General features: G+C 39.2%; 1 protein-coding gene across 2 annotated transcripts in view; it reads right to left on the reverse strand.

Annotated features, from left to right (window-relative positions):
- Window positions 1-23,918, reverse strand: part of CRADD (CASP2 and RIPK1 domain containing adaptor with death domain) — a 246,985-nt gene that overhangs the window by 131,438 nt on the left and 91,629 nt on the right. The window lies entirely within an intron of this gene.

The raw sequence follows: 23,918 nt of genomic DNA on the forward strand, positions 1-23,918 counted from the left end.
TCCTTCTTAGCCTCACAGTCATGCCCCTTTGGAAGCATCCCTACCTCTTGCTGGTACTGTCTCCCTACTAGTCACTAGTCACACCTAGCCTCCAGACTCTCTGCTTTCCATATTTCACATTGCTACCATTATGATATTTCTAATGCATGATCCACACCCTAACACTCCCACTCAAAAGCCTTCTGTGATTCCTCATTGCTTATGGATTAAATACAAATGCCTTCAGCTCCTGTCTCAATTCTTCTGACTCCAGCTTTATCCCACTCGGTGTACCAACCAAATCCAATCATTTGCTTTTCTCTGAGTCTATCTTAACTTTTCCATCCTCCATACTGAAACCCTTCCCTTTCTCAAAGGCTAAAATCAGGCATCATCTCTTCCAGAAAACCTTCCTATGTATGATTCTCCCAACCACCCCAACTAGAAGGGATGGATCTCTCCCTTTGTCAATCTCTTACTTTGTTTGGTCCTCTCTTATGGATGGATCATACTAACAACTCCTATTAGAGTTACTTGTACATTCATATTGTCTCCACTAGTGGATTACAATTCTTCTTTTTTGAAACTCTTACCTTCCGTCTTAGAATCAATACTTTGTATTGGTTCCAAAGCAGAAGAGTGGAACAAGCTAGGCAAAGGGGGTCAAGTGACTTGCCCAGGCTCATACAGATTGAAAGTATCTGAATCTACATTTGAATCCAGGACCTCCTGTCTCTGGGTCTGGCTCTCAATCTAACTGCCCCAGTTATAATTCTTTAGAGAGCAGAGTCTGTCTCACTTCATTTTTGTATTTTAAGAACAGTAGGCATCTAATAAGGATTTGTTGAATATAATTGAACCAATGCAGATTGTAAGATATTATAAACATATAAATTCACTGCATGTATATGTCATACATGTCATCAATCGATATAGCATATAGATTTGCTTTTTATGTGCTTTTACACATGTCTGTCTTTGTATAAACATATATACATGTTTATATACACATGTGTATATATAGAGAGAGAGACGGGGGAAGGAGGTTTGGTGGGCAGCTGACATTGAGATAAAGCTATAAAAAGGAAAATCAAGGTTCAGTTTTCATCTCTGACACATACGGGCTGTGGAAGGCAGGGCAAGTCCCTTATCTCTCAGTTCCCCTAGGAGTTCTCTAAAGCTATATCAGGTACAGAGCAGGAACCAGGATTAGCATTACTAGAGGGCATTCCTTCACCGAGTTCTATGTGCCAGTTCCCATTCTTCAATTTCCCCCTTCTTCCTAACTACTATCATATATATCATATATATATATATATATATATATATATACACACATACATACATACATACATACATATTGCATCTCATATAATAATATCTAGAATTTAAAGGGTACTTTCAGGTTTGCAAAGCATTTTACAAATATCATTTACACACTCTATCCTCACAACAGCCCAGGGAGGTAGGTGCTTTTTTTTATACTCAATTTATAGATGAAGAAACTGATGGCAAACAGAGGTTATGTCTCACCCGGGATTACACAGCTAGTAAGTGTCCGAGGCTGGATTTGAATTCAGTTCTTTTTTACTCCAAGTTCAGTACTCTGTGCATTATGGATCCACCTAGATACATACACTGGATAAGATGATATTTCTATATATAATATTATAGATATATACATGCTTGAATATATCCATATATTGCATATCTGTATATTGCATGTTATATATATATATATATATACACACACTGAATACCTAGTGTATAATATATACACACTGCTTATTATGGATATAGATATATGTACATAAATACACATGTGTATAAAATATATATTTATGACACTAGAACCACCTGTCCCAAGGTATATGCTATTACACTAAAATATCCAATTCCTTTCCCTTGATTAAGTGAAACTTTTTCCACCACTTCTTTAATTCCCATCTCACACAGATCACTCAGACCACAGACTACATATTTCCCTTTCACCTAAATCTCCTTCCTCTGAGCTTGTCTTAAGAAAACAAAATCCTCTGACTCTCTAAATACAAGAGGCAGTTCCCGGTAGGGACCCTTGGTGATGGTGAATGTGACTCCTCCCCACACAGGCCTGATCATGAACACTGAAAAGCAGCTTGGCTAGTGTCCACACCAGTCATGGCAATGCTTTCCAATGAGAAAATACACATGGAGTATGAATGATGCCTTGGGCCTCCCAGAGAGCATAGGAAAGAACCCATGGAGTTGTTACTAATGATGACTAACAGCCACAGTAAATTGCCACTGTAAATCACAGTTTAGGAAAGCCAGTTCTCTGTCTCTCCTGATTCAGACTTTTCTCTGCTTTCTGCTGTTTCCCAGACAAATTATGAAAAATAATTTTAAAATTAAATCATTCTTTAATCTGACTGTCCCTCAGCCTCACCATGGGAGCCCCAAAGAGCTGGACATCACTGTGTCCAGGAGAAAAAGAGGGAGAGAATAAAGAAAGAAGCTTAAAGAGGAAACCTGGGGCATTTTAATACCATTCCTCTGAACCACTTGGCTATGTAGATGGAAGACTTGAAGCAAGTGGTCATCTCTTGGAGCTTTGATATGATGATCCATAAAATAAAGATTTAAGGAATAATATCTAAGGTCCTTCCAAGCCTTAAAATATGATCATTCTAATGTAATCAATCATTCAATATTTGTTAAGCACTTACTGTGTGGCAGGTATCATGCCTAAGGTTGGGGATACTGAAAAATGTAAACATACTTGCTCTCAAATACTATTGTGCCATAAGAAATGATGAATAGGATGAGTTCAGAAAAACCTGGAAAGGCTTATATGAACTGATGCAAAGTGAAGTGAAAAGAACCAGGAGAACAATGTATACAATAACAGAAATATTATATAATAATGAACCATGAAGGATTAAATCATTATCATCAAAGCAAGTCTCCAAGATAACCACAAGGGACTTGTGATGAAAATATGCCATCCTCAAGCCAAAGAAAGAACTGTTGGAGTCCAACTGCAGATGAAAGCATGCCATCTTCCAATTCATTTTCTTTATGAGTTTTTTGTTGTATGCAATAATGTCTTCTATGACAACATGAATGTGAGGGAAATATGTGTTGCATGAAAGTATTGGCATGACCTATATAAGACCTCAGAGAGGGAGGGATAGAACCTGAATCCTAAAATATCAGAAAATATATTCCCCAGTTGACAAATGGTCAAGGGACATGAATAGGCAGTTTTCACATGATAAAATCAAAACTATCAATAAGCACATGAAAAAGAGTTATAAATCCCTCCTGATTAGAGAAATGCAAATTAAAACAACTTCGAGGTACCACCTCACACCTAGCAGACTGGCCAATATGGCAGCAAAAGAAAGTGATAAATGTTGGAGGGGATGTGGCAAAATTAAGACACTAATACATTACTGGCAGAGTTGTGAATTGGTTCAACCATTCTGGAGGACAATTTGGAACTATGCACTAAGGGCTTTAAAGGACTGCCTGCCCTTTGATCCAGCCATACTACTGCTGGGTTTGTATTCCAAATAGATAATAAGGAAAAAAAACTTGTATGAAAATATTTATTGCTGCACTCTTCGTGGTGGCAACTATTTGTGGTGGCAAAAAATTGGAAAATGAGAGAATGTCCATCAATTGGGGAATGTCTGAACAAATTATGGTATCTGATGGTGATGGAATACTATTGGGCTGAAAGGAATAATGAACTGAAGGAATTCCATGTGAACTGGAAAGACCCTAGGAATGGATGCAGAGTGAAAGGAGCAGAGCCAGGAAAACATTGTACACAGAGACTGATACATTATGGCACAATAGAATGTAATGGATTTCTCCACTAGCAGCAATACAATGACCCAGGACAATTCAGAGGAACTTGTGAGAAAGAACACTATCCACATCCAGAGAAAGAACTGTGGGAGCAGAAATGCATTAGAAAAATATGTAATCAATCACATAGTGTGATGAGGATATGATTGGAGTTTTGATGTTAAAGGATAGCACTACTGCTGATATGAATAACATGGAAATAGGTTTTGAACAATGCTATATGTATAACCCAGTGGAACTGCTTGTCATATTCAAGAGTGGGGAGGAAAGAGCAGGAGTGGGGGAGATCATGAATCATGTAACTATGGAAAAATAGTCTAAATAAAAAAGGGGGAAATGTCAGATAATTGTCAAAAGTGGTTTCTACATGTAATGAAAAAAAAAAAAGAAAAGATGACTGCTCTTGTGGAAAAGAGAACTTTTTCAAGATAAAGAGTGCATAGGAAGGGAATCTTAATAGGTAGGGGAACGAGAAAAGGCCTTCTGGGGGGAGGCAGAAATGGAGATAAATCTTAAGAAGTTGGGTGTTGTTGTTGAATCGTTTTCATTCATGTCCATCTCCTCATGACCTCATCTGGGGCTTTCTTGGCAGAGATACTGGAGTGATTTGTCATTTCCTTCTCCAGATCATTTTACAGAAAGAAAACTGAGGTAAACAGGGTTAAGAGAGAGCAAATACTAGGCAATGAAAAGAGAGAGACAGTGTCACCGGTGGGAGAGGAGTAGTAAATTGGCTGATATGGCTAGAACGCCAAGTGAGTGGAAATGAGTAGAATTTAAAAAGAGTGGAGATATAGGAAGAAACCAGGTTAAAAAGAGCCTGAAAAACAAAGATTACCTGAAGGTAAGAGAGAGATCTGGAGCTGAAGACCTACACTTTAGTAGACAGAGAATGAACTAGAATTGGGGAAAGAATTAAGACAAGGAGAATAATTAGAAGGCTTCTACAATCGTTTAGATGAGAGGTGATGAGGTTCTGAAACAGAAAGGAAGGAAACCTATGCAAGACATGCTGTAGGGAAAGAATTATAAGATTAGGTGGCTGGGGGAAGAGACAGATGAGGAGAAACAGAGAGGGGGAGAAAGGTGGAGACCTAGGATAATATAGAGATTCCAAAAAAAAAGAAAAATGAATTAAGATAACCTAGTGGAATCTGTAGAGAACTATTGACCTGGGAGTGAAAAAAAAAAATCTGAGTTCAAGTCTATGACCCTGGACAAGTCACTTAGTATCAACCTCTGACTATTCTAAATAACTCTTTAAGACTAAAAAATGCAGGACAGGCACCCAAATGCTTTGATAGAGGGAGTGTTCTCACCAGCAGCTTCCACCTCCACCACCACCCCATCATCATGATCAGGACTACCACGATCACCATCATCCTGACTGTTAGAGGATTTGTAAAGCGCATCATCTCATTTGATCCTCAGGAGAGATCTTAAATACGCCCAATTTACAAATGAGAAAATTGTAGCTTAGAGAGATTAACTGATGTGTCCTGGGTCACATCACTAGTAAAGAATAAGATCATAGATGCTAGTTAAACTGCTGGAGCCCTTCATTTTTCTTCAGAGGCAAGGTACTATAGTGGCAAGAGCAGCAACTCGGCAAACAAAAGAAAGGGGTTTGAATTCTGCCTACGGCACTAAATATGTGACCCTGGCCAAGTGCTTTAACCTTTCCAAGTCTATTTCCATATTAGTCAAAAGGGAATAAGGTGAAAGGCAATAATGATTTCTATAGTGCCTGCTATGTGCCAGACATTATGGAAAGCACTTTACACATATTATTTCATTTCAGAGTCACAATAACCCCATGAGTGGTTGTGTTGTTATCGTTATGCTGTTATTGTATTATGAGTTAGGTGTGGTTCTTGTCCTCATTCTACAGTTCAGGAAACTGAGGCAATAGAGATTAAGTGACTTGCCCTAGGTCACCCAGCTAGGACATGTCTGAGGCAGAACTTGAACTCCAGTCTTCCTGTCTCCAGACCCAGGACTCCATCCACTACCAACATCACAGGTTGTTTTGAGGAAAGCACTCTGAAAACCCCCAAGCATTAAATAAGGATGAGCTTTTAGGACTACACAAATCCGAGTCACTATTTTTACTCTGATAATCGATATTCTCTGCGCTCCTTTTTACCAGCTGCTGTCATATGCTCCACCACAATAACTCTTAGAGTTACTGCTGCTCTCCAGGACACAGGGCGGCTTCTAAAAGGTGTTGGCAGGGGGAGCTCAGGTAAATCTGTCTGAGGAGCAATGAGTTGGAGGGGTGCCCAGAGTCAGCTATGAAATGGGGCTCCAGACTTGAGTGCAGCACCACCCCCAAAATGGCTCCCACTTGTCCCAGATAAGCCATGAGTACATAGTCAGAAACTGACTATCTTCCATTTTATTTTCCCCTAATGGCTCCCATCTAAGAATCATTAAGAGGGCATTTGAATGCTAATTGAAAAACTGTGTGCCTTTTATAGCCAAGTATTTGCATGTTAATTAATTCTGGGGATAAGGGAACCAGCTTTCCCTGTGAGGTGTCAAAAAGAGATAGAGTTCTTTTGCTAGGAGAGATAAAAAGCTGAAGCTGAGACATAATTAAATTACCTCCCTTTAAGATTTTCAGGGGAACCTGGCTAGCCTTTACAATCCCAAACCCATGGAATCTCTTTGTGAAAGATGCCTATTGTGCCCAGGACCAAAACGGACCTCCATCTTCCTCTTTGGGGTCTTAACAGAGTGCCCACACCCTGCAGAAGTTTTTGCCAGAAGTTTGGCCAAGGAAGAAGCCAAAACTCCAGGTCATGATCATAGCTGCATTCTTGTATGATGGAAAGAGAAGGGGAGTTGGAAGCAGAGAATAGGGTCTGGAATCTGCAATCTGCCACTGGCCTAGCTCAGTGACCGTGCTTGTCATTTCACGTCTCCAGACCTCAGGCTCCTCAGCTACTAACATGGCAGGGTTTACTATAGAATACTATAGAAATATGCTACCGAATACATGATCCTGTAAGCTGAAATTTCTTGGGGGACAGGTGTAGTACAATGAAAAAAGCAGCCATCCATTCTGAAGCCAGAGGATCTCTAACCACATCTGGCTACCTGAAATGAGCTCATATAAGGGGCAGCTAGGTGGCTCAATGGATTGAAAGTCAGGCTGGGTCCTGGGTTCAAATGTGACCTCGGACACTTCTTAGCTATGTGACTCTAGGTGAGTCACTTAACCTCTTTGCCTAGCCCTTACCACTCTTCTGCCTTAGAACCAATACACGGATCCTAACTGGGTCTCCAGGTCGGTGTCCCTTAGGTGCCCATAGTTATTTCTTCCCCATTGAATTCCTTGAGGGTAGGGACAATCTTTTTTTCCCTTTCTTTGTATTTCCTGCACCTCGCACAAAGCACTCCAATGCACATTGACTAAGTCAGGTATAGAAGGCCAGTGAAGGGTTTGGGGGAGTGTTCATTTTATGGAATGTCCTTTTCTAAATCATTTGAAGTTTTAAAGTATTGAATACAAAAATAGTAGCATTGGAGAAGACAAATCAGCATTACACATAGGAGTTGGGGCCACTGAACCTGACTTGGGACAACTGGGTAGCACAGTAGATTGAGCACTGGGCCTGGAGTCAGGAAAACTCTTCCTTAGTTCAAATCCTACCTCAGACACTTAACTGTGTGACTGGGCAAGTGGCTTAACCCCCATTGCCTAGCCCTTTTCACTTCTTTGTCACACACAGTATTGATTTTAAGATGGAAGGTAGGAGTTGTTTTTTTAACTATACATATACAAGATTTATATATGTGTGTGTGATATATATATATATATATACCATAAAGCATATAATTATTTATGTTTGTAGATAGGTAAGACAGACGAATAGATAGATGGATAGATGGCTGAATGGATAGATAGATTAGATAGATAGATAGATAGATAGATAGATAGATAGATAGATAGATGATAGATAGATAGATAGATAGATAGATAGATAGATAGATAGATAGAAATAGATAGTAACCATATAACCATATATAGCTCTCATCCTAGGGTCTATGGTAACCAATGGTATTTGGGGGTATTTCTTCATTAATTGTTAAATTTAAGCATCTCCATCATTAATCAGTTTTATCAGTCACCCTCACTCCAATTCATTAAATGCTGCTTGTTTAATAAACTTGGAAAACATATTTTCCCCAAACGTTTGTTCTCTTCTCTATATCAAAACCTCTAATCTTCTAGGATTAACTATATTATTAATGTTATTGACTGAACAATTTATAAACAATGTAAGCAATAATAATGAAATGATATAAATAATTATCTTAAAATGTGAGAATAAAACAGTCAGAATCACCTCTTACATGGTATCTTCAAGTGAGTTCTTATTTCTGGAAAGTCCCTTCTAGAGATTTTTCTTCATTTTTGTCACAAGATAATAGGTCAAAATGGTTCCATCAGGAAAAAGGTTCCCTCCATCTTCTCTCTCTTTATCTTCTATAGTTCCCCTCAAGCCATAGCTCTTAATCCCTCTCTAGATCTACTTACCACAACATTTTCTTTATATTTCTTCACAAAAAAATAGTTATGACAGTTCTCCCAAGAAAGCTTTTCCATGATCTCTTTCTATTTTCTCCGTGGCTTCTCTCAAGCCATCATTCTCTATTAACTTGATCTTCTAAGTTATTTAAAAAACATCCAGGCCCAATTGCCAAATCCTAAACATTACATTTAGCTCTTAAAGCTACAGTGTCAGGAACTATATCTGCTGTGTGAGAGACTTTTAAAATAACAAAGTTCTTCAGAAAGCAATAAAGCATATTTTAAAGTAAAACAACATTAAAAAACTTTAGGCTGTTTAGATAACTTTGTGGCAATGAAAGAGGTCACCAATTTCTGTTCAAATGAAGGGAGTTTGACTGCTTTTTGATAAAGAAGTAGAAGGAAAGGGGACCTGGACCCATGATTGCATAGGTTTCTGAATGTGGAAACGTCTTCTTCCAATATGGATGAGATCACGATCTATCTACCATATAATAATAAAAATAATAGTATTTATACACTACATTGGAATTTGCACAGCAGTTTACAAATATTTCATTTGACTTTTACAATAACCTTTAGTTGGCTGCACAACTAAGGAAATTAACTTAAATGACCATCTATGATGCAGAATCCTTCAGTACAAGTAATATGTAACAATGAAAATAAATTAAGATTACTGGATGTATATTAAAATGTAGAGAATCAAGTCCTATGTAGGAGAACACTAGATAAAAGTGAAGTGGATGGTTTGGGTTGGTTTTTTTTTCAGTGTGTCATAAATAGAATGGAGAACAAAGGTAGAAGTGAGTAATCCTAGACAGGAGGGCAAGATGACAGGAGGCCGGGACCTCCAGGAAAATTATTGAGTTAACTGTCACCCATGAAAAACAGGGGGCACAGACATGGCAGCAGAAAAGGTTTTTTCTCATCACACTATAGGACCAGTGGCATAATGAGCACAACCATAATATAATACAATCTTTAGTTCCCAGAGACTAGCTGACTCTGACCATAGGTCCTCCTTGACTTTTCTGGATAAGGCTGGGTCAAGAAGCCCTCCACTCTACAGGCAGCAGGTAATTACACTTGTCTTCAGGTACATCATCTCCATCATTAATAATTTTAAAATATTTCACTTTCTACTCCCTAACGCCACCCTCTGAATTGGCCTAGATTATATTCCACATAAGGGTTTATTGTAAGGATTGAAAAGTTTTCAGTTTCATCTGAACTGTCTGTCCATCATCTATCAATCTATCCATCCATTTATGTATCTACTGCCTATGATTAATTTGTCTGTCATCAGTCTATCAATCTATCATCTCTTTACCTAGCTATTGATCATCTATCCATCCATACATTTGTGCATCCTCCTATCATCTATTTATTAATTTATCTGTCATCTCTCAATCTATTAATCAACCTATGATCTATCTACCTATCTGCTGATAGATAGATAGATAGATAGATAGATAGATAGATAGATAGATAAGACAAGGCCCTGTGATTTCATTTCTACTCCCAAGTAAGGAGTCTCCCTCCACCAATACAGGCATCTTTCCCTTAAATTAGAGATCTTTAAAAAATGTATTTTAGAATCATTAATGTATTGGTTCCAGAGCAGAAAAGCAGAAAGGGCTAACCAACAGAAGTTAAGTGACTTGTACAGAGTTAACATCTAAGAAGTATCTAAGGTCAGATTTGAACTCAGAACCTCTCATCTCTGGGCCTGGCTCTCAATCCACCAATCCACCTAGCTATTCTGGGTAGAGAGACTTAAAGATCCCCTTCCTAGAGCACTAACAGATTAAATGACTTGCCAAAGGTCATAATGCTAGTGTTAGAGGCTGAACTTGAACTTGAATCAAGTCCTCCTGTCTACCAGCCTAACTCTCTAAAGACAAAGCCAGACTACTTCTCACCTATATTTATTCATTTGATAACTTTATTCCTCACTCTTTCAGATTACTTTTTAAAAATAGCCTAAAATTAAAAGCATGGATTTCACTTAAATGTTGCCTTTCTCCAGCCCCATATCGCCATAAAATTTTGACATAAAACCTTACCAAAAAAGTTATAAAGACAGACAAGTAATGGCAATGGTCATCCCTCCACTGCCTTTGAAATGTAATAACACCCACCATAGCTCCTCAGTTTTACATGGTCTTACACAGAGGTCTGGTGTCCAGGAGAGAGAGTAACCCAAAAGGACAGAACCAAATCTCCCATGTCATATTTTCTATTCCTCTCACAGCTAGGATTCTATTGTTACAAGGGGGGTGTCCGTGTGTGTGTGTGTGTGTGTGTGTGTGTGTGTGTGTGTGTGTCCCTCTGTGTGTGTGTGTGTGTTTTCTCTTTGTTCCACACCTCACCAACAGTGATTCTCAGGTTAAGGCCAAGGAAAAGGCCCCTAGTAAGCCCAGCGCACAAAATAGCTGATAAGTAGAGGGGCTGGCTGGGGAGGTCTGTTTGGCAGGTTTACTACCCAATGCTCTGGCTACAGAGGATTCTGAATTTTGAAGTCCTATTTATTTTCACAGCTAGCTCTGATATTCAAATTAATCTGCCCACTAGAACCAATTCTCAGACAGCACAGGCCTAGAGAGGAATATAATTATTGTTTTTTTATCTAGCCAATTCTCTATATTACCTTGGCAACTAGAATGGAAAAAAATAAAAAACTGAGAAAGGTTTAATTAACAGGAATAATAGCAAATATCAACATTCATAAAATATGTGAAGGTTAGAAGGCACCCACTCAGCTGTCAAAGTGATTTCCCCCAGGTTCATCTAAGCATGTCACACCCCTATTTAATAAACTCCTGTGGCTACTTATTACCTCCAGGATCAAATATAAAAATCTCATTTGGCCTTTAAGAGACTTTCTAGCCTGGGGTCTTCCTGCCTCTCCTTATACCTTACTCATGTCCACACACTCTTTTTTTTTATTAATTTAAATTTAATTTAATATTATATTATTAATAAAATTTAAACTTAATATGATCCAGGTTGATTTAAACTTAATTAATTAATTGTTTTGGCTGTTAGAATTCCCAGGTACCTCCCACTTTCCTCTCTCCCCACTCTAGAGAAGGCATCATGTGACAAGTTTATGTAAAACGTCTTGCTTATTTCTACTTATCAGTTCTTTGTGGACAAACACATCCATAGACTCTGCAGTCTAATGACCCTGATTCCTTGTTGTTCCTCTAATGGGACACTCCAAGAATGGCTGCATTTTCCCCCCATCTCCTAATCCTAGAATGCTCTCAGGACCTCTCGTCTCTGGGTCTGGCTCTCAAACCACTGAAGCCCACCTAGCTGCCCCCTTTCTTTTTACTTTTTTTTTTTAAACCCTTAACTTCTGTGTATTGGCTCTTAGGCAGAAGAGCAGTAAGGGTGGGCAATGGGGGTTAAGTGACTTGCCCAGGATCACACAGCTCAGAAGTGTCTGAGGCCGGATTTGAACCCAGGACCTCCTGTCTCTAGGCCTGACTCTCAATCCACTGAGCTACCCAGCTGCCTCCTTTCTTTTTACTTTTAATAAAGGTAACCAAGTATCTTATCTCCCAAATGGTCTGGGTAGAAATCCCAGGACAGAACATGTCTGCAACCCCCAGAGTGTTTAGGACAGGGTCATGCATATGGCAGACATAGATCTGCTTGTTGGTTAGTTGATCAATTTAGACAGTCCAGAGATCTCCACTTATAACCTATGAGACATGCACGTGTCTCAGTGGATAAAGCTCTGGGCCTGGAGTCAGGAAGACCTGAGTTCAAATCTAGCCTCAGACACTTACCAGCTGTGTGACCTTGGGTTTTAACCTTTGTTTGCTCCAGTTTCCTCATCCTACCTTCCAGGGTCATTGTGAGGATCAAATGAGTTAATAATTATAGAGCACTTAGCACAGTGCCTGGCACATAGTAGGAGCTATATAAATGTTAACTGCTGTTGCTGTTGTTGTTATGACCTTTGAAGCCTGATTTTATTCAGAATATATCAAGTTGCTCTCCTCCCATGATCTGAAACAAGCTCCTGCTTGAACATTCAGATAAAATGTTCAGCTTGGAGTCTGGAGACTCCTGAGTTCAAATACTATCACTGATACTTATTAGCGATATGACCTTGGGTAAATCATCTACTCTCACTGAGCCTCAGTTTCCTCCTTCATCTATAAAATAGGTATAATGATATTTGTAGCACCTACCTCATTGGGTGGTAGTGAGGATCCAAATGATATAATTCATATAAAAGTACTTTATTAACCCTAATAAGATGAAAGAAGTGTTTTAGTGTTATTATTACTATATTAAGTGTGTAAGTTGGGGATCTCTTACAACTGAACTTACTTAATGAGGGCTAGAAGATGTGAAGAAGGAGCAGGTCCACACTTTATACTTCCAATTTGCTAAGGGCCTCTTTGAGGTTTATCAATCTCACAGAGCCTTTTATATAAACAAGACACATGATAGAAATTGAAATTAATTCACTCCTCTTAACCCAGCTGAGGGTGAAGGCTGGGAAACCTCCCCTATGAAGGAGCAAGGACCGGATAAGAAAAAAAAAGTCTTGATGGCTGACTGAGCCTTCTGTATGACAGCTGGGTGTGGCAAGGCTTATCTAATAAGAGCTAAGAATGTGTTGAGTGAATCCAAGTCAACCTCACAAAAGGGCTTTGGCATCCATCCCTTAGAAAGAAAAACAAAAGTGGAGTAGGAGATGACTGGTGGACTCCAAAGTTACAACAGCATTTGATAATTTGCAAAGATGGCAACAGCATTTCAGCAGAGGATCAGTGAGGAGCAGATTTTTTTTCATTTTTTTTGTAATTTTCATATATTTCTTCCAATTTCACAACATTCATTATTTTAAAATTTGAGTTCTGAATTCTCTCCCTCCTCATTGTAACATGGAAAATTCTGGGTTGAGGCTTGACCCTGTGTCTTGCAGAAATTCCACCCTGCCATCTCCATGTTACATCATCGAGGTTAGCAATTTGATATAGATTATACATATGCAGTCATGCAAAACAGATTCCATTTTACTCGCATTGTAAAAGAAAACATAGACCAAAAAAAGAAGCCAAGAAAAATGAAGTAAAAGAAGTCTGACTGCTTCAGCCTGCACTCAGACTCTAATAGTTCTTTCTCTGGAGGTGGATAGCATTTTTCATCATGAGTTGTTTGGAATTGTCTTGGATCATAGGATTGCTGAGAATAGTTAAGTCATAGCTGAATAGCATTCACAGCTGATCATGGTACAACATTGCTGCTACTGGTTATGGTGTTTTCCTGGTTCTGCTTACTTCACTCTGCATCAGTTCATACAGGTCTTCCCAGGTTTTTCTCAAGGCATCCTGCACTTCATTTCTTTTTTTTCCTTTTTTTTATTTAGAATATTTTTTATGGTTACATGATTCATGGTACCCCACCCTACTCTTTCCTCCCCCCTCCTAAAGACAACAAGCAGTTCCACTGGGTTATACACATATCGTTGTTCAAAACCTATTTCTGTGTTATTCATATCTGCAATAGAATGATCCTTTAACATCAAAACCCCAATCATATCCTTATCGAGCTGCATGTATTAGGGAAGCTAATGAGGAGGGGGATATAGCCGAGGAACAAGGTGGAATTTGTGTAGCAATCCCCTCCCTCCTCACTCACTGTTAGCCAATAACACTGTGAGACTCTGAGGGGGTCCCCTTGAAAGTTGGGGGACCCGGGGAAGGTGTGCCACTCCTCAAAGTTTGGAGGGAAGGCTTCCCCACCAGGTGGGCTACGTGAAACTCCAATTTGATGTTGTTCTGAACTGGGGCTCACATAAGCCTCTTCCTCTTCACCACAGGTGGTCTGGCTCAAAGATGGAATTCTGCCTGGTTTAGCTGCAGCATTCCTTCCCTTAACTGTCTCTCAAGTAAACCTAAACGCAATCTGACTTTTCTAGTATTTATTGTAGATAACACGGTTAAGGATAAGGGAGCAGGGAAATGATGGTGGATAGTGGGTGCAGGTGACCCTAAGGTTAACCCCTTCCAGGTCCTTCACCTTGTAGAGTCCAATTTTGTCTCAATACAAAGCTTCATGTGACCTTCCCACTAATTCTATGCCTATATATCTAATCAGTTTGATAATATTAGATAAGGGTCACTGTATGGCAAGGTTCAAGGAATGAGGGGTTCAGGGAACTGCTCCCCAAAGGAATCCAGAATTCCAAACACTAATTGGCATGTCTTGGACTCAGGAGATATCAAGATGTCAGTTAAACAATCGTATCAGATCTCCTCAATAGGTTAGGAACCTCAGGGATGTCTTCAGGTTGTTCAGAACTCATTTTCTCCATCTCCCTTCCACGAGCTCTTCTCCCCAAAGACCTCTTCTCTGGAAAATCCTTCCCATAAGTCCCTGCTCTTCCAACTGTCCTTTGGTCTCCTCTTCCAAACTTCAGCCCTCCCTCCAAGAATTCCATTCCTTACACTACATGATTGATCACATATTTTTCTAATGCATTTCTTTGCACTAGTTCTTTCTCTGGATGTGGCTAGTTTTTCTTTCTCATAAGTTCCTCTGGATTGTCCTGGACCATTGCATTGCTGCTAGTAGAGAAATCTATTACATTCGATTGTGCCACAGTGTATCCATCTCTGTGTATAAGGTTCTTCTGGTTCTGCTCCTTTCACTCTGCATCAATTCCTGGAGGTCTTTCCAATTCACATGTAATTCCTCCAGTTCTTTATTCCTTTCAGCACAATAGTATTCCATCAACAACAGATACCACAATTTGTTCAACCATTCCCCAATTGATGGACACCCCCTGATTTTGCAATTTTTTGCTACCACAAAGAGTGTGGCTATAAATATTTTTGAACAAGTCTTTTTCCTTATTATCTCTTTGGGGTACAAACCCAACAGTGGTATGGTTGGGTTGAGGGCAGGCATTCTTTTAAAGCCCTTTGAGCATAGTTCCAAATCTGCATTTCAATTCTTATAGCACAATAGTATTCCATGACAATCTCAAATAAAATCCCACCTTCTACAGAAAGCCTTCCCTGACCCTCTTAACTCCAGTGCCTTCTCTCTGTTAATTATCTTCTATTTATCCAGTATATAGCTTGCGTTGTATATATTTGTTTGTATGTTGTCTTCCCCGATAAATTGTAAGCTCCTTGAGGGCAGAGATAGTCTTATGCCTCTCTTTGTATCACCAGAGCTTAGCATGATACCTCAACATATAGAAGGCAATTAACAAATATATATATATGTATAAACATATATATATATAATTGAAATTAAAGCATTTGTTAAGCTCTTACTGAATGCAAGGTACTGTTTTAAGTGCTGGAGATAGAAAAAGAAGCAAACAAGAAAGTTCTTGCCCTCTAGGAACTTACATTCCAATGGGAAAAGACAATACACAAAAGGGACACAGGAAGTGGGATAGGGTGAATATAGCATGGTCTGGAAAAAGGCTGAGAAATTAAATGGAGGCTTGGTTTGTGGCAAGAGAAAGCAAAAGCTCACAGCTCAGGGTCCAAGACCCAGAGTAGAGATCAGGTGGTTCCAAAAGGAGAGGGTGCTGTCCCAGGTGCTAGATAGGAGTGTCTAAGACATGGCCCCATCCTCAAAATAATTACAATTGAGCTTTAATAAATATTTCTTCTAATGCATCCCCCTCCACTGTTTTACTAACATCAAACAAATAGAATAAAAATAAACCTGGGGAGTGTGGTGTTTTGTAACAAAGAACTGTACTGAGAATCAGAAAAGCTGAGTTAAAGTTACAGTTCTTGCCACTTACTAGCCCTGTGGTGTTGGATAGGTCATTTTTCCTCTCTGCACCTCAGTTTCTTCATTTGTAAAAAAAAATAGGGATAATAACAACATCCTGGCTTGTTGTGAACTCAGACCAGATATAATATGTGTTAAATGTTATTATATGCCATAAGGCACTATGCAGGGTATTATTATCATCAATTAATCTGGAGAAAATTGCAGTAAAGTGTTATTTTAATGAAAAGAGAAGCAGCTACCAATTACAAATTCGTTATGTTCCAAAAGTTCATTTGTAAGGCACTTGTTAGAATTTCCCACATAAACAATATTATAAATAATGGTTAGATTTCCAGGTTAGCCCACAAAAGCCCAGTTTATTCACAATGGAGTTTAACTAATAATAACAGTATGGTAGCAGTGCTGGTTTGGAATCCCTAGGATGCCCCCTCCTACTCAGTGCTTAGTCACTCTGATTGATTAAGTCCTTGCCTGCCCCAAAGAAACCTGAGAAATAACCTGAAAGAATCTGCTTGAAAACTCCATCACGCCAATATTCTGCTCACAACCCTCAGACCCATTCATTCTGGTCTTCTCTGAGCTTTTGCCAGTTTGGTAATCCCCCTTGCCTAAGGCTGACAAATCCTAACCCTCTGCTTTCCCTAATCCTTGTCATTCAGAACGAGAGCCTGCCTGGGCATAACTCACTTTCCCCATACCTTCATCCTACTCCAGCTAAGCCCTGCCCCTCCCTCATCCCCATCTGTCTTTGCCTGCCCCTCCCAATATGTTGTCTGGGACCCTCATACTACAGCCGACAAACTCCCTGTCATCCTCAGTCTCCGAAAGGCACATCCCTCACCACACTCTTCAGTGGTACCTTGTGCTTCAATTTTGTCCTTGTGACTCAGGGACAAGAAGAGGAGTAGATATACTCCTCTGTACAAACTTTCCTATATAACCCACCACCTTGGGTGCCAGCATTGCTCAACAACTACTCCTTCTCTGGAATTCACACCACCTGATTAGATCAACCTGAACCCTTATCACTGTCATCTAGTTACTGGCTCCAGGAAGTGTTCTCAGCTTTGTCACTGGCTTTGGTTTGAGTTCTCTCTCCATCCCATATCCTTGCAACATTTACGATAATGACTCTTCCAGCCTCAACCCCTCCCGCTTCTCTCAATCCATCATTCCTTCCCTGACTTGACTTCCCTCCCTTTACAATCTTGACCTCATAGTTAGCTATTTCAACGAGGCACTCAGTGTTCTGCTTACTTGAATTCCTATCACCTCCTATGTATATAATCCAGTCTCTCTCTTCTCACAATGTAGCATCGTGTTCTAAATTCATTTTTCTTGCTTTACAACAGGGAGTTTTGTTGACTTGTTTTTTGTTTTTAATATTCCAAAAACCACGTTTCAAAATAATTAGCTTCCTTCGTAATCCTACACATTTTATTCTATATACTTAAAACATGATTCTGAGTAAGGGGACATAGACTTCCCCAAACTGACTGCCGAGTGGGTCTAGGATATATATATATATATATGTGTGTGTGTGTGTGTGTGTACGTATATATATACATATATATATGTGTGAATATATATATATATATATATATAAAGGTTAAGAACTTTGCTTTAAAGTCCAACCACTTTTTTAAAATGCACTGTATTCTATCCTCAGATTCCTTGCCCTTCCCCCATTATTCCTCCCTACATCCCCAACAATGAATCATCATCATCATCCATTTTATTCACTCCTCCTCCCCAGATACCAAATGTTGCTGGAAGAAGTCACAAAACCATATTTGTATAACAACAACAAAAATGGAAATGACAATGATAATAGGAATAAATTACTAGCATTTATATAGCACTTTAAGGTTTACAAAGCATTTTCTTGTACTTAATGCCATTTTGTGATCACAATGGCCCTGTGAAGTGGACATTTACTATCTTCGTTTTAGAGATGAGCAAACTGAGGCAGGCAGAGGTTAAATAACTTGCCCAGCATCACCCTGGCAAGTGTCTGAGGCAGAATTCAAACTCAAGTTTCCAGACTCTTGGTCTAGCACTCTGTTACTCTGCCTAACTGTCTATAAATCCACATTATCAGACATCTTTTGGGCAATACTTCAATTTAGCTTGCCTGTTTCTGCTAAATCCTTTTCCACTCCTCCTGCCCTCACCTTATTAGTTCCAGCCCTCATCAAAAGCATTAAAATAGCATAGTGTTGTGGAAAACATGTTAGATCTTGAATCAAACTCAAATACAACTTTTGATATTTATGAAACTCTGGTTCTGAAGTCAGGAAGACTCATCTTCATGAATTCAAAAATCTAGACTTAGACACTTCTTAGTTGTGTGACTCTAGATCAGTCGCTTAACTCTGTTTGCTTCAGTTTTCTCCTCTGGCAAATAAGCTGGAGAAGGAAATGGCAAACCACTCCAGTAATTTTCCCAAAGAAAATCCCAAATAGGGTCACAGAATCAGACATAACTAGAAAACAAATGAACAATAAAAACAACAAAGCTACTTGAGTATGAGCAAATCTGAGTTGCCTGAGTTGCCCCATCTATAAAATAAAGAATATCTGTAATGCTTCACAAAGTTGCTTTGTCCATCCCCCAATTGATAAATGGGCAAGGGACATGAATAGGCAATTTTCAGATAAAGAAATCAAAACTATCAATAAGCACATGAGAAAGTGTTCTAAATCTCTAATAATTAGAGTAATGCAAATCAAAACAACTCTGAGGTACCACCTCACACCTAGCAGATTGGCTAAAATGACAACAAGGGAAAGTAATTAATGTTGGAAGGGATGTGGCAAAATTGCGACATTAATGCATTGCTGGTAGAGTTGTGAATTGATCCAACCACTCTGGATGGCAATTTAGAACTATGCTCAAAGGGCTTTAAAAGACTATCTGCCTTTTGATCCAGCCGTAGCACTGCTTGGTTTTATACCCCAAAGAGATAATAAGGAAAAAGACATGTACAAAAATATTTATAGCCACGCTCTTTGAGGTGGCAAAATATTGGAAAATGAGAGAATGCCCTTCAATTGCAGAATGGCTGAACAAATTGTGGTATCTGTTGGTAATGGAATACTATTGTGCTCAAAGGAATAAAGAACTGGAGGAATTCCATGTGAACTGGAACGACCTCCAGGAATTGATGCCGAGTGAAAAGAACAGATCCAAGAGAACATTGTACACAAAGAAGGATACACTGTGGTACAATCAAACATAACAGACTTCTTTACTAGCAGCAATGCAAGGATGCAGAGCAAGGCTGAGGAACTTATGAGAAAGAAAACTAGCCACATTCAGAGGAAGAACTGTGGGGGGAGAAACACAGAAGAAAAACAATTGCTTGAACACATAGGCTGATGGGGATATTATTGGGGATGAAGACACTAAACGATAACTCTAGTCCAACTATCAATAATATGGAATTAGGTCTTGATCAATGATACATGTAAAACCCAGTGGAATTGTGCATCTTCTAAGCGGGGTTATGGGGGTTGTGGGAGAGGGAAAGAACATGAAATATGTATCTAGGAGAAAATATTCAAAATAAAAGCTTAAAAAAAACAAAGTTGCTTTGTGCCTCAAATTAGAAAAAAAATAAGTAAAGCATTAGAACTAGCAGCTTTATCTTTTTTTTTAAACCCATACCTTCTGTTTTAGAATAAATATTGTGCATTGGTTCTGAGGCAGAAGAGCTGTAAGAAGACTTGCCCAGGATCACACAATTAGGAAGTGTCTGAGTAAAATTTGAACCCAGGACCTCCCATCTCTAGGCCTGGCTCTCAATTCACTGAGCCAACTAGCTGCCACTAGCTACATCATTTTTATGATTACTATTTAAGGATTGTGTACAATTTTCCTTTTCAACATGAAGAATCTTTTTCAATCTCATTGAAGAATGTACTGTGTACCATAACAACACTCCCAGGGCAACCTTCATTTCCCCTGCCCACATATGCTTCCCCATTCATCCCTCAGTTTGTCATTTCCCAGGAGAGAAACTCGACAGTATATAGTAGAGACCCAGGTCTTACTGAAGCAAGAAATCAGTGGTGTCATAATAGTTCTTCCAGATGAGGACCAGACTTAAAAAAGAAATACAAAAAGCAGCAAAACATGAAGATGGGGGAGGGATGTTCAATGCCGAGTTTAACATTTCATTTTTTCTAAGTTTTTGTTGTTTCTTGGCTTTTTAAAATCTTTACCTGTTTGTAAAATCTATATCAGATTATTTACCATCTCAGAGAGGGAAAGAGAGAAATCAGGACACAGTTTTTAAAAAAAAAAAACAAATGTTAAAAATTGTGTTTCTGCATGCAAATGGGGGGATATAAAATCTTAAAAAATATTCATGTGTCAGAGGGGGCAAATATAGAAGTGAGAGAAAACAGAGAGAAAACTGGGTTGAAATTTTAAGGTTGTTTTTTTTAAAGGGGGTAAGGACAGGGGCAAGTCCAGAAATGATTTCACTGGGATAGAAAAGTCCCACTATGGAAATTCCCTCCATCAATAGAGATCAGCAGTTCATTTTGTAACTTGAAGTCTTAAAAAGCTGCCTGGAATGCTTAAAGGGGGCCAGCCACACAACTTCCATATGAAGTAGACTCTTGAAATGAATCTTCCTGATTCTACACAGGCTCTCTGACTATACAATGCTGCCTATCCCTTAAATGTGCACTTTAATTTTTCAAAACCCAGAATTCATTCATCTCTACTTAACATTCAGAAATAGGCATCCTTGCTGATTTTCTTTGCAAGTTTGCCAAAGATGTGCTAGGCATCCAGTCTCAAGACTGATCAGAGTACTGCAGGGCAGATACAAGACTTGGTGTAAAGCTTTAAGAATAGGATGTGGAGGGGGCAGCTGGGTAGCTCAGTGGATTGAGAGCCAGGCCTAGAGACGGGACGTCCTAGGTTCAAATCCGGCCTCAGACACTTCCCAGCTGTGTGACCCTGGGCAAGTCACTTGACCCCCATTGCCTACCCTTACCAATCTTCCACCTATAAGTCAATACACAGAAGTTAAGGGTTTAAAATTTAAAAAAAAAAAAAGAATAGGATGTGGACTTCGGTGCTTCTGGAGCTATTTTCTAAATGGATTAACTACTGGGTCTTAGCTATCACTGATCTGACATTTTCTATATTCACAGAAAAAATAAGAGCTATAATCTCTAATCATTTCCCTTAACATTGAAGAAAAACTATAAACAAAAAGAAATACAATTTAATCTCTGTGTTTAGGAACCAGTTAACATTTTTAAAAACCCTTACCTTCTGTCTTAGAATTGATAAAAAGTAAAGCAAAATGATTTTTCAGACAATCTAATAGAATACTTTTGACTATAGGTCAACTATATGTCACTTTGGAGTTCACTATTTGGGCAGGATAGAGTGCCACAGAGTGACCTGGAGTCAGGAAGATTCATTTTCCTGAGTTCATATCTGGCATCAAACATGAACTGGTGACCCCATGGCAAGTCACTTCACCCTCTTTGCCTCAGTTTCTCATCTATAAAATGAGCTGGACAAGGCAATGCCAAACGACTCTAGTGTCTTTGCCAAGAAAACTCCACAAAGGGTCAAGAAGAATTTGACATGACTAAAATGATTGAATGACAACAATGAATTTGGGAACAGAAAGGAAGAAAGCATGCTTAAACTTTCCTACTTTGGTGCCATCTTTGCCCATTATATCTGACCTGAGTTTTGTTACCAGTGAACATTGTCTTGATTTATGTTGTTCTGGTCTCTGTGCCTTTGTACAGTTTTGGAGGACTTGGCTTTCTTCCTTCTACATCTATTCCTGCAATTCTCCCATTGTTTTTTCAAATTCTTCATCTTTGTTATCACTTTCTGCAATATAACCTTTCATTATCTACATATATCATGATTTGTCCAGTCTTCTGGAGGAGATCTAAGGTCATCATTAGTATTCCCTGCAGTGATTGTGCTCTGTTGATTGCAGCATGGTCACAAGGATTCATTCTCTTGCAGTGGCTACTTATCCTGAGGCTGAATAGCCCAAGACTGTTGGCTTTTTTGAGTGCTTGGGTCTGCTTCTCAGATTCTTTCTGTTTCTATTTTCTTGCAGGCTTTCAGGAGTCATTTTGTGCTGCTGCTAGTGGATCTTGCCTCTTCCCACTCCTTCTACGTTATCCTTTCTATCTTTCCTTCCTTCCTTCTTTTCTTCCTCATCCCCCTTTTTTTCTTTTACCCTCTTGGAATTGATTGGAATCTTAGTAATCGATTCTAAGACAAAAGAGTGGCAAGGGCTAGGTAATTGGAGTTAAATGACTTGCCCAGGGTCTCACAGCTAGGAAGTGTCTGAGCTCAGATTAGAACTTAGATTTTCCCAACTCCAGGTCTCTGTTAGCTTTTCTAATCAGAAATCAGATGACAAACAAGTGTTAAAACTACATCCAACATAAGAAGAGTCAACATTGCTTGAGTCCATTATGGCCACAAAGCTCTTTTGCACAAATCACCTTGTCCATTCTCATATCAACCCTGGGAAGTAGGTAACATAAGAATTAGTATCCTGATCTTAGGGAGAAGGCCACTAAGCCCTAGAGCTGGGATTGCAGAGTTAGTGCTGAACTTCCACCTTCAAGTTCATTGCCCTTTCTAGTTCACAACCAGCTTCTCTTCGGAATTAATAGGCTCTGAATCAGAACCTGTGTGTTTTCCCTGTGAGTAAAGTGGATTATCCTGAAGGTATGGACTTCATGACCTATGTTTCAGCTGTTCAGAAGCACATTTACTTGCTTACATCCAGTTCTTGGCTTTGCCCTAGAGAACTGAGGTTGGTGAATAAATTAGACACTGGATGAGGGAGGTGTTAGTGCATTGTGTAATCGCTGTATGTCACATTGGGAGGGGGGGAGGTAATGTTGTAGTTACCAGGAATGCCAGTGCTGGAAAGCAATCCCTGCTGGCAACCAACCTTCTCATCAGAGCCTGAGGTCAGGAAACAAAAGGAACAGACTAGGTTTTTTTCCCCTGACCCTTTTTCCCAAGATTCCCGGGTCTCTTTGAGATCTGGGGTTTGAGGAGAAATGAAGAGAACAGTAAGAATAAAAGAGACCAAGAGGTCCTAGCAATTTAAAAGCAGGGTTGAACCAGTGGAATTGTGCGTCGGTTAAGGGAGGTTAGGGGGGTTTGGGAGAGAGGGAAAGAACATGAAACATGTAACTAGGGGAAAATATTCAAAATAAAAACTTAAAAAATAAAAAATATACTAAGCTGGAGTAGCCAGCAAGAAAAATAAAATAAATAAAATAAAATAAAAGCAGGGTTGGAAAGAATCCCAGAAGTCACAGTCTCCGAGCCCTACCTAAAGCATAAATCCTAACTATGTCTCCCAAAGGGGCAGTATTCCAGCTGCCACCTGAAAAATCCCAGTGCCTGGAAACATTCTACATCCCCATCCTTCCACAGGAATGGATATTCATTAAATTGGCCACAAAAAAAAAAACGATGGAAAGCACCTCCAGACCCCAAGCCCAGTTAATTAATTAGAATCCCTGTCAAGTACAGAAATCAACTGTGCTGATTCTGCCTCTTAGAACAAATAACAATAATAATAGCACTTATTTAGCACTAAAAGATTTTCAAAGTACTTTACATGTTTTATCTCATTTGATTCTTACAACAACACTGTGAGATAGATGCTCTTTACATTTCCATTTTATGGATGAAGAAACTGAAGCAGACAGTGGTTAAGTG

The sequence above is a fragment of the Gracilinanus agilis genome, chromosome 5 (genome assembly GCF_016433145.1).
Source record: "Gracilinanus agilis isolate LMUSP501 chromosome 5, AgileGrace, whole genome shotgun sequence".
Taxonomy (NCBI): domain Eukaryota; kingdom Metazoa; phylum Chordata; class Mammalia; order Didelphimorphia; family Didelphidae; genus Gracilinanus; species Gracilinanus agilis.